The sequence below is a fragment of the Scomber scombrus genome, chromosome 19 (assembly GCF_963691925.1).
Source record: "Scomber scombrus chromosome 19, fScoSco1.1, whole genome shotgun sequence".
In the NCBI taxonomy this organism is placed as follows: Eukaryota; Metazoa; Chordata; class Actinopteri; order Scombriformes; family Scombridae; genus Scomber; species Scomber scombrus.
This window is the reverse complement of record NC_084988.1, coordinates 1329250-1341749: the sequence shown is the minus strand read 5'-3', so window position 1 is coordinate 1341749 and position 12500 is coordinate 1329250.

Genomic DNA, 12500 nt, shown 5'->3' with positions numbered 1-12500 from the left:
TCCACTATACAGTTCTAGCACTACTTGCCTCAGTTTGGTACCAGGAACGATCTTTTCCATTACTATAGTACCTACTCAACGTGGGCGGGGTTGTCATAGCAACATGTTGTTTTAATACGCGACACAAACACATAAACAATGGAGGACATGGAGGCGATGGTGTACTTGCTGCTGTATGAGGCTTTCTGTCACACACAAAGCAAGAGAAGAGAAACCAATCTCTGTAACGCTGTTGTTGGTATTTAGACTCTTCTGACCAATCAGTGGCCGGCAGTCTGTTGACGTCACATTTTAGTATCGGCTCGGCTCGCTTGGAACCTCGGCAGAGCAGGTACTAAAAAAGTACCAGGTACCAGGTACTATCCCTGATGGAAACGCAAAAAACCCCAAATAGAGTCGAGCCGAGTGGTGCTAGAACTGTATAGTGGAAAAGCTCCAATAGTGAAGCTTACAGCTCGTTCATTAATCAGTGGTATCGGATCATTAATAGATATCGGCCGATACTCAAAGCTCAGATATCGGGATCAGAGCCTCCTTTAATAAATCATATATATATTATGTATCATATTCTCTGAGTACATCCTCGATCCGCCTGTCAGGAAACATGTTCTTCGCTGCTGTCTTTAAACTTCCAGCTGAATGGCAAAATAGTTCAAATCATTAATTTAAGAGCACAAATTACTTTTTTCCCCCTCCTGCTCTTTTTTTCTGTCTGACCCTCCCTGAGCTCCATAAATACCCCAAAGCAGCTAATATTCATATCTTCTTATCCTAAGATTAAAAACACACATAGATATTGATATTTACTGTTAATTAACTCATCATTTCAACTCTCTTACATTTCTCCTATTTTTCCATTTTTCTGCTACTTCCTCTTATTCTCTTCCTCATCCTTCCTCTTTTTCTTCATGCAGCTCTACTTCTTTATTTCTCTGTATTTTACTGTTTGTTTTGCCGTCTCTTTGGTGTCTCCTCCTCCTCTTCTTCTTCTTTTTCTTTTTCCTTCCCTTTTTTGTATTTTTATATTCAATGTCTCTGCTCTCACTTCCCCCTCTTTTCCCCTCTCACATCCAGCAGCTCACAGCTCTGAATAAAACAAGTAAAAAGTAAAAGTTTCAGCACAGAAATGTCAAAAAATGTTTGTTTGAGATTATTTTTAAAAAAAAACAAAGAAAAGTGTCACTATTAGAGCCATTTCTGCATATTTAGTTTGATTATTGTAATGTTTCATAATACGGCATTATAGACAATTAAATAATTAATGGGCTCTTAGTTTATGTTTTAGTTTAACGGTGTAAATGTTTATATGATGAGGTCGTCCTCCCAGGAAATGACATATAGAGGAGCGAGGTAACAGGTGTTGCTGATGAGCTCTCTTATTTTTTCGTTATCGCCTAATTGGGTTTATGTTTTGTTGTGGACACTGCACCATCTAAAGTAGAATAAAACCTCTGTTCGATCCAAGCCATGCAGTGATTGTTTTATTGGAGCTTCCTCTGAACTAAGGAAGGCGGCCGAGACCCCGAGAAAGGCCGCCACAGTCACTATTATATAATTTGTCCCTTGTGCAGAAAGAACTGACAGGTTTATTAACTCTGACTCAAACTCTTTAAGAAGTTATTTATATCAATAATGTAAATTTCCCCAATGTTGGACTAATAAAGGAATATCTTATCTTATCTTATCTTATCTTATCTTATCTTATCTTATCTTATCTTATTTTATCTAATCTAATCTTATCTTATCTTATCTTATCTTATCTTATCTTATCTTATCTTATCTTATCTTATCTTATCTTATCTTATCTTATCTTATCTTATTTTATCTTATCTTATCTTATCTTATCTTATCTTATCTTATTTTATCTTATCTTATCTTATCTTATCTTATCTTATCTTATTTTATTTTATCTTATCTTATCTTATCTTATCTTATCTTATCTTATCTTATCTTTAGGAGCTGAAGTTTGTCTGCAGATGCTTCAAAATGCAGTTTGTGCATTACATTGACTGCAAGTGGAATTTAATATTAAATACATATTTTTGTTGATTACTTTTTGCTTGTTTAGCCAGTTTAATATCTTCATTCTGCAGCTTCGCTCGTAGATATTAACCCAGTTTATTTGTGTTCGGTTTCATGTTTTGTAAAACATTTTTTGGTTAAAACAAGACAGACAAACATTGTTTAACCTTCGTGTCGTCCTCTCCGGGTCAAATTGACCCCGACTGTTTTGACTGTTCCTTCTTTCCTCCCTTCCTTCCTTCCTTCCTTCCGTCTGTCCTTCTTCCCTACCTCCTTCTCTTTTTCTTTCCTTCCTCTCTCTTTCCTCCCTTCCTTCTGTCTTTCCTTCCTCCTTCCCTCCTTCTTTTTCTTTCCTTCCTTCCTTCCTTCCTTCCTCTCTTCTTCTTTCCTCCCTCCCTCCTTCTCTCTTTCTTTCCTCCCCCCTAGCTTCCTTCCTTCCTTCCTCCCGTCCTTTCTCCCTCCCCCCTCCTTCTTTCTTTCCTCCCTCCTTTCTTCCTTTCTTCCTTCCTTCCTTCCTCTCTCCTTTCCTTCCTTCTTCCTTCCTCCTTTCCTTCCTTCCTCCCTCCCTCCTTTCCTTCCTTCTTCCCCCCTTCCTTCCTCCCTCTTTTCCTTCCTTCTTCCTCCCTTTCTTCCTTCCTTCCTCCCTCTTTTCCTTCCTTCTTCATCCCTTCCTTCCTTCCTCCCTCTTTTCCTTCCTTCTTCCTCCCTTCCTTCCTTCCTTCTTCCTTCCTTCCTTCCTTCTTCCTCCCTTCCTCCTTTCCTTCCATCTTCCTCCCTTCCTTTCTTGACTCGAGGACAACAGGAGGGTTAAATATATTAGCTTTCTTTATCTCACCATGTTTTCACCAAATCATTTTCTGCTCTTGGTGCTGCATTCAAGTCACATCGTAGTTATCGTAATTACAAGTATCCGACTTCACCTCCGATCACCACGTCGTAATTATGACTAGAAAATTGGGATCTTTTCTCTAAAAGCTGCAGTTATATCTGACTTGATGCTGAATAATAATATAGAATATAGAATAATGAGTGAATAATATGGAAGTCCCTGAAAGCATCGTCTCAGTAAAAGTCAAATTTAATGGAGATGATGTAATTTAAATCCTCACACGATCGACTCATTCATCAAACAACCTTCCAACAACCTAACCATCGCTACCATCCATCATATATGACATTTTCCATGATCTCATGATTTATTTATTATGGTTTATTTAGTCAGGACAGATACAATATACAACATAGAGAGGCTGAAACATCCGTCTAATGCAGGTATCACAGTGTTTATGACAGATGCTATTTTTGCAACACCAGTCCTTAGAAGTAAGAGATTAAAATAGTAAATATAGTAATGAATACAATACAGCACAGGATAAAAAAGAAGATAACACATAAAACTAGACATTAGTACAGGTTTGTTTGGCTGAATTTACCAGAATTTGGTGATTCTCTTAAAAGCCGTCTGAGCAAAACTGAGACTTTACAGTTTCCACTAAAAGCTTTTTCTGTTTAGTTTCTACTTAAGTTTTCTGGCATATTTATTAAGACATATTAAAATATCTCTCCTTAGATCAAGAGGGTCAAACTCATTTTCATTCCAGGGCCACATACAGCAAAACTTGATCTGATGTGGGCCGGATCATTGGAAGAAAGGGAGGAAGGAAGGAAGGAAGGAAGGAAGGAAAGATGGGAGGGAGGGAGGGAGGGAAGGAAGGAAGGAAGGAAGGAAGGAAGGAAGGAAGGAAGGAAGGAAGGAAGGAAGGAAGGAAGGAAGGAAGGAAGGAAGGAAGGAAGGAAAAGACGACAGGAAGGAAAGATGGAAGAAATGGAAGAATTATGGAAGAAAGGGAGCATGGACAGATGCAAGGAAAAGAAGACAGGAAAGAAAAAAAGAATGAAGGAAGGAAGGAAGGAAGAAAGGGAAGAAAGATGGACGGAAGAAAGAAAGGGAGCAAGCACAGATGCAAGGAAAAGAAAACAGGAAAGAAAAAATAAGGAAGGAAGGAAGGAAGGAAGGAAGGAAGGAAGGAAGGAAGGAAGGAAGAAAGGAAGGAAGGAAGGAAGGAAGGAAGGAAGGGAGGAAGGATGGAAGGAAGAAAGAAAGGGAAGAAAGATGGACGGAAGAAAGAAATGGAGCAAGCACAGATGCAAGGAAAAGAAGGAAGGAAGGAAAGAATGAAGGAATGAAAAGAAGACTGGAAGGAAAGGTGGAAGGAAGAAAGGGAGGAAGGAAGGAACAAAGAAAGAAAGGAGGAAGGAAAAGAAGACAGGGAGGAAAATGGGCCGGACTGGGCCAGTTTTGGCCCGCGGGCCTCATGTTTGACACCGCTGCCTTAGAACAAGATCAGTAAGAACCTTCTCAATGCAACAGAAACACAGAATAGAGAAAGACGTTTCTTACTCTAATGTAAATAAACTGTATAAGCAATAAATAGAGAATAAATAAATAAAGACGTCTTAAATCAATGAGCAGAGAGAGAAACGTTAAACTCTCAGCAGACGAACGTTAAACAGTTTTTAATACAGTGAGTGTTTCTATAACAGCAGCAGAGAGCGATGGTATAGGTCTCACCTACCTCTGACCCCAACAATCAATAACATAATCAATAGATAGACGGTCGCCTTGACTTAATGAGGGGAAACCTGGGGGAGAGAATATCTGACTGTATTTTATTAGAAATGTGTTCCAACCTTCTGTATCGATCCTCTGTGAAAGGTTATTGGGTTTGTTTTCTACTTCTGCTTGAGATGTTTCATTTTATTTTTTATTATTATTAAATGGTTTTTTTTTTATTTTGCTGCTGATATTTTACTATGTGGTTATAGCAGTTTGTTTTGTTTTGTGACATTTTTAAATATATTTGTTTGTATTAATCATAGATTCTAGTCTTTTAACCTTCCTGTCGTCGTCCCGGGTCAAATTGACCCTGTCTGTTTTGACTGTTCCTTCTTTCCTTCCTTCCTTCCTTCCTTCCTTCCTTCCTTCCTTCCTTCCTTCCTTCCTTCCTTCCGTCTGTCCTTCCTCCCTCCTTCCTTCCTTCCTTCCCTCCTTTCTTCCTTCCTTCCCTCCTTCCTTCCTTCCTTCCCTCCTTCCTTCCTTCCTTCCTTCCTTTCTTCCTTCCTTGCTTCTTTCCTTTCCTCCCTTCCTTCCTTCCTCCCTCCTTTTCTTTCTTTCTTCCTGCCTTCCTTTCCTTCCTTCCTTCTTTCCTTCCTTCCATCCTTCCATCTTTCCTTCCTTCATTCCTTCCTTCCTTTCTTCCTTCCTTCTTTCTTTCCTTCCTTCGTATCTTCCTTCCTTCCATCATTCCTTCCTTCCTTTCTTCCTTCCTTCCATCTTTCCTTCCTTCCTTGACTCGAGGACAACAGGAGGGTTAATGAGGAAGGAGGAGATTATTACTATTTTAAGGATTTGAATGTGTTAATTATACTTTTCAGGCTTACATCACTGTTCCAAGCAAGAGTATTTTTATTATAGGTTATAAGACATTTATGGAGGAGATCTTTAAGTTTTGATAAGTAATTCAACAAGTCTGCCTCCTGTCAGTCTGATGAGGTTTCTTCATCTCTGGACTGATACCTACAGCTAACCAGGAGACAGGAATCTGATGTTTTTACTCCTAAACTTTCACTATTAGGATCATCTTAACCCTTCTGTTGTCCTCGAGTCAAGGAAGGAAGGGAGGAAGAAGGAAGGAAAGGAGGAAGAGAGGAAGGAGGGAATAAGGAAGGAAAGGAGGAAGGAAGGAAGGGAGGGAGGGAGGAAGAAGGAAGGAAGTAAGGAAGGAAGGAAGAAAAGGAGGGAAGGAAGGAAAGAAGGAAGGAGGGAGGGAGGGAGAAAGGAAAAGAGGTAGGGAAGAAGGAAGGAAAGAAGGGAGGAAGGGATGGAGGAAGGAAGTAATTAAGGAAGGAAGGAAGGAAGGAAGGAGGGAAGGAGGGAAGGAGGGAAGGAAGGAAAGCAATAGGGAGGAAGGAAGGAAGGAAGGAAGGAACGAACGAAAAGAGGGAGGAAGGAAGGAAGGAAGGAAGGAAGGAAGGAAGGAAGGAAGGAAGGAAGGAAGGAATGAGGGAAGGAGGGAAGGAAAGAAAGAGAGAAGGAGGGAGGAAGGACAGACGGAAGGAAGGGAGGAGGGAGGGAGGATAGAAGGGAGGGAGGAAGGGAGGAAAGGAAAGAAGGAAGGGAGGAAGGAAAGGAAGGAAGTACGGAGGAAAGAAGGAAGGAAGGAAAGTAGGACGGAGGGAGGAAAAGAGGAAGGGAGGAAAAAAGGAAGGGAGGAAGGAAGGAGGGAAGGAAAGAAGGAGGGAGGGATGGAGGAAGGAACAGTCAAAACAGTCAGGGTCAATTTGACCCAGGAGGACGACACAAAGGTTAAGTGATATTTAAAAAGCCTATTACTTCCCTCAATTTTGCATTTTTTGGTATGTTTTTATCCTGTTAGTCTGATGCATGATACTGATTGTACTGAATGCTTTTACTGTAAAGCTCTTTGTAGTATTACTTCTTTGATAAGTGCTGAATAAATAGATCCTTACTGACTTTGCTGTATTCATGCAGCTGTGGGTAAAAGGAGCTGCTGGTCAGTCGTTACAGGAACTGAACGCTCCTCCTTAAAGAGAAAGAAGTGATTCATTATGAGCTTTTGTTTCGATTGTAAGGCCCCTGTTTCCTTTCTTTGGACACACATATACACACACACACACACACACACACACACACACACACACACACACAGGCTCTTCCCGTATGTGTTTGCTGACTTGGGTTGTTCCTGTCAAGTCGCTTTTTTTACTCTACAACATGCATTCATCGCTGCTACTGGAAGAGCTGAGAGAGACTTTGAATTAAGTGTCAGCTGAGCAGTGTGTGTGTGTGTGTGTGTGTGTGTGTGTGTGTGTGTGTGTGTGTGTGTGTGTGTGTGTGTGTGTGTGTTTTAAATGTATCACCACCTATAAAAATGACTCCTCACCTTAACAGGAATTTCTTTAACAGGAAATATCTCGCTGTAAAACTCACCTCAATCATTATTTATGACCCATTAGAAGTGTATGTGTGGTGTATTTATGTACAGAGACTCTTCCCTCTGTCTGTATTGTCTTATTATTGTTAGGGAATCTGCTTTGTCTGTGTGTGTGTGTGTGTGTGTGTGTGTGTGTGTGTGTGTGTGTGTGTGTGTGTGTGTGTGTGTGTGTGTGTGTGTGTGTGTGTGTGTGTGTGTGTGTGTGTTTGTGTGTGTGTGTGTGCCTGGGTGTGGCCTCCCTCCTTCCTCCCTTGCCTGTTTTTCTCCGCACCTGGCCTCAATCACCTCATCATTTCAACAAGCTGCTGCAGTATTTCATCCCATTTATCGCCAGATTGCCCGTTTACCCATGTGGTACACAGCTTGTCTGAACCAAGCGGGGAGTTCTGGTCCTCTGAAATGAGGCCAACGCGGAAGTAACTTAAAACTGCATTCTATCAAAAGGCCACCAGGGGGCGACCGTTTTGGTGTCAAAAGGACTTCCGTCTCTATACAAGTCAATGGAGAATTCACCAACTTCTCTCTTGATTTCTAACCTCAGTAAACGTTTTCAAAATGTGTTTATGGTCTCAATCGCTAGTTTAAAGCCTTCTTCAATGCAGTATGATGTTCATTTGGGACATTTTGGCCTCCCTGATTTTATATGTGACGATAAAGCAGGGTATGCATTAGGGCGTGGCTACGTGGTGATTGACAGGTTGATTGGTTCACAGGTTCAGGAGGGCGCCTCATGCTCCTCCTGATGCCCATATAAGTAGAATACATGTTTTTATTTTTACCCAGCATGCACCGGAAATTTTCAAGATGGCGCTGCTCAGATCCGATACTATTGGCTTCCAAGCAGCAGTCCACAAACCAATGGGTGACGTCACGGATGTTACGTCCATTTTATATACAGTCTATGGTCTGAACCTAAATATACTTGCCTTAGTGTTGTTTTGGAAGACCTCTGTTTAACTCCAGTTTGTCTCTGCTTCAGATCCACCTTACCTGCCCCAGCCATCGAATTCTGTTCAAGGTTTCTGGTCCCATTCTCCAACATCTACTCCAGCATAAGTCAGGAATCTACGCTCAAACCCAAACTCTCAATAAACTCTGTTTGCACCGAGTTGGCTTATCCGTGGCTGTGTTGTGCTTATTTGGTCCTAAGAGGGAAACCCTAACAATTATTTTATATAGTGCATTTCATACACAGGGGCAACTCAATGGGCTTTACATAAAAACAAAATATCAGATGATTTAACAGGAAGAAATGGACGCATAAAAACATACAATTTAAAAAAAATAACTAAAACAAAGTACAGCAAGAAAACAAAAAGCTAGACTAAAATAGAGCATGAAAAATGAGAGTGCATGCAACATAAAATAATGATTTGCATTAAAATTATTAAAAGAACATACAGTGCAAATGAAAGATTCAAATTTAAAGTGCTTTTAAAAAAATAGCTCAATCATATGCACATGAAAAGAGAAGTGCAGGGCAGTGGGTGTAACAGCACATAGGACTCATAGCATAGCGACCACACACACACACACACACACACACACACACACACACACACACACACACACACACACACACACACACACACACACACACACACACACACACACACACACACAGAGGCCACAGCTGACAGGATGAAGCCCTGCATTCATACTAAATACAGCAAAGTGGAACCTTCCTGCAGGATTGTGCAGAGGTGTTGGTTTGTTTATTTGTGTTTATTTGTGTTTAAGGACGTAACGTAACTTAATTCTTTGTATTTGCCAGCACTGCTCTCTCTCTTCATTATCTTTCTGGCTCACTTTACCAGTACTTTGTGTAGAGTCAAATTTGATCCATTTTTTTTTTTTTACATTTGAGAGATGCAAAAACACCATATACACATTTATTTTAGCTAAACTATTCCTAATGTGACCCACAGAGCACAAACATGGGGGAAAACATGCATCTTTTGTGCAGCTGATACACATTTTTATATATTTAAATGTACAAATTTGACCTGTATTTTTTTTAAAAACAGCATTATTCATCATATTCTATAAAATGTTCTCCTGGACCATAAAATAGTGATTGTGAATGTGTTTTTCTTAATGACTGATGAGGATGAATGTGAATTGGTGTAGAGAATAAATTATGAGTCAGAATATGAACAGTATATGAGGGTTAAAGATGATATATTAATATGTTATTTGGGGGGTATTTTCTGTTATTGTTATTCTATTATAATATCAGATGTTGAACACAAAGGTCAAAGTGTCCAAAACCTGAGGTGAACATATGTAAAAATGTTCCCTGCAAGTCCAAACCCAGCGCTATCTGAGCAGTGAATGCCACGCTATTGCCACCATCTGTTTTGTCACCATTATGACAGATTTTTACAACCCCCCCCCCCCCGAAAAGCTCCGAGCCAAAACGTTTATGAATTCATCGTGCATAGTGTGTGGACGTGGTCTAAAGTGTCACCTGTGTTTGTCGCACCTTGACCTCCGTGTTTAAAACGGCGTAGACATCAGTCAGTTGGAAGCAGCTGACTTCAGAGGAGAGAGCAGAGCATCATGGGAAATCAGCACTGAGCCGAGCCCTTGATAGAGAAACAGGATGAAGGAAAACAGATGCTGCACACTTTCTCCCTGTCGTCCTCTCTGCTCTGTCCTCTATTTTTAAATGTCACCTTACTCTCTCTCTCTCTCTCTCTCTCTCTCTCTCTCTCTCTCTCTCTCTCTCTCTCTCTCTCTCTCTCTCTCTCTCTCTCTGCCCTTCCCTCTCCTGTTTATGCAAACTCATGCCTCCTCTCTCTCCCTCCCTTCCTCCCTTCCTCTCTTCCTCCTCCTCCTGTCTCATGGCTGTCTGACTGTCACCTTTCTCTCCTCTTTCTCTTTCACTCTCATTATTCAGATTTTTTATTCTTCTTTCTGTCAAAGGTACATTGGTCTGAGTCTGTAAGTATCACGTTATATTTTAGACTATAGTGTGTTTCCAACTTTGTGTGAACAGTTTGTGTGTTTCTCTCTTTCCTGTTTCCACATGATAAACACCTACATGCACAAGGCGTTTCAGAGGTGCAGTGAAGCGTACTCTGGGCCAGCAATCCACCTTTTAAATTAAGTTGCACTGTTAATACAGTGATTACGGCAGCCCAATCAAATGAGTGGCTTTAGGCTACCGTAATTACTGCAGTAGCAGCACAACTAAATGACCCGCTTTTGGTAACTCAAATTTTCGTGCTTCTACTGTGGGTCAGAAGCAGGCGGGGAGTTCCGTTCCTCTGAAATGACCTCAGTAAACGTTTTCAAAATGTGTTTATGGTCTCAATCGTTAGTTTAAAGCCTTCTTCAATGCAGTATGATGTTCATTTGTGAAATTTTTGCCTCTCTGAGTTTATATTTGACGATAAAGCAGGGAAAATGCATTAAGGCGTGGCTACGTCGTGATTGACAGGTTGATTGGTTCAGCAGTCCACAAAAACCAATGGGTGACGTCACAGATGTTACGTCCATTTCTTATATACAGTCTATGGTCAGAAGGCTACGTAGTTAGATTGTCTGTTTTATTTGTGTTTATTGTTGAAATTCGACCAGGAGTCTGCGATTTGGGGTTTTTTTATTTTGAAAATCGACTGAATGCTCTATGCTGTTTCTGTGTCCGACTTCCTTTTGAGCTCGATATGTTCTGTGGAGCGTGACGCAGCTTTGAAGCGACTTCCATTGAAATAAGACTTGACGCATATTTTTAACGCAGCAGAGCGGAGAGCTGCTTCTGGGACGCTTCTGAAACGTGCCGCAACATGCCCGGTGGACTGAAGCCATAAGAACTTACAGTAGATGTATCATGCTCATCTCCAGCTCTATGTTTATATTCTGTGTCTCTACTGGAATATATTTGCATGATTTCCAGTTAAAAACTCCTTATTTATCTTCTACAGGTGCTTTATGCAGCCGCTCAGTTCAGCCTCTGTCTATTAACAGGCTGTTTTAGCTCCTGTCTCTTTAAGGCCCCCCCTCCTCTTCCTGATGAGCCCACTCTGCTCTGATTGGTCGGCTTCAGGAAGCTTCTACATAAACTAACTATAGTAGCAGGATTTCACTTCTTTTTCTCCTTCTTTACTCCAAAATGTTCAACTTCTCAACTCACATCTGTACATGTTGGAGCTGAATCACAATATGAGATGACAATCACAATGAGATATGAGAGTGGAAACACCTTAGCAACCGCCTTAGCAACCAAGGATACAGAATAGACAGTCATTTATAGCAATGTTGTGATGTCAGCTTGTTGGCAAGGTAGAAAAAAAACATTGCAAACAACGCATAGAAAGTCAGATAAAGCCCTGAGTTTTGTCTTGCAGGCCATCATTACATCACCTCAAGTTTTTCTAACGTTGAGCAGGTTTAACTTAACTATTCAACATTATAACAATATATAAATAATAGCATCATATATGTAGTATCTGTTCGGCCTTATGTCTTGTGAACTTTTTGTATTGTCTTCATCTGTAACATCTTGTGACATGCCAACACATGTTTGTCTTAGGTTAAAGGGCAGCCATAGATAAAGAGACAGAGGCTGTTTTATCCTGAGTGATAAATCATTTAGGAAGTGGAGTTTTTAGAGATAGGAAACTGTGTATATATAGTCTTGTTAAAACTGTAACAGGCAGAGAGTCTCAGTTCGGCACAAGGGACTCTTTCAGATTGGCTGTTTTGACACTGTTCTCTTTTGTAATAAAACCTTTAAAATATACAAGTGAGACGTGTCAGCGGTGGTTTCCTTCTGCATCAACACATCAAAGATCTACCAATTAAAATATACTTCATGTATCCCCTTTATCTACAGTATATGTTGGAGTATTTCTGCACTAAAGTAGATAACAGCTTTAAGTTTTTTGTCTTGCTGTTACTTTTATTGACCTTTCATGCTCTAAACTACATAGCTGCTGTTTTTCCACATTTCTGGAGCTTTTTGCTTCTTTATCACAGTTTTTCTTGCTCAAGGACACTTCAGCAGGACCCACGATGCATCTGCAAACAGCTGTCTCCATTTATGAGCATGCATGACAATCTGACATCAGGCTTGGTGGCGAGATAGATAAAAAAAAAACGTTACTAATGAAGCCTTCAGTGCATGTTTACACCCTGGAGGAAGCATTTCTACACAGGTTCAGCTCGAGTTGTGTCACTTTGACCATGTTTAACACCCGAAATCACATAAATATAATATAAATAACAACTATAAATATATAAATATTATAAATATACACCTGCCAGTTGCTGCCAATCAAACACAAACACTGACAAACCCCTCCAGCTGCTGTCAATCAAACACAGCACCCCCCCCCCCCTCTCTCACCCAGCATTTTTTTTCCTTCTTCTTCTGCATACATGTTGAGATTATATTTGACTGTAGAGAGGGATGATTAAATGTTATTTTAGTTGGACTTTAAGAGTCCTGTTGTCCTA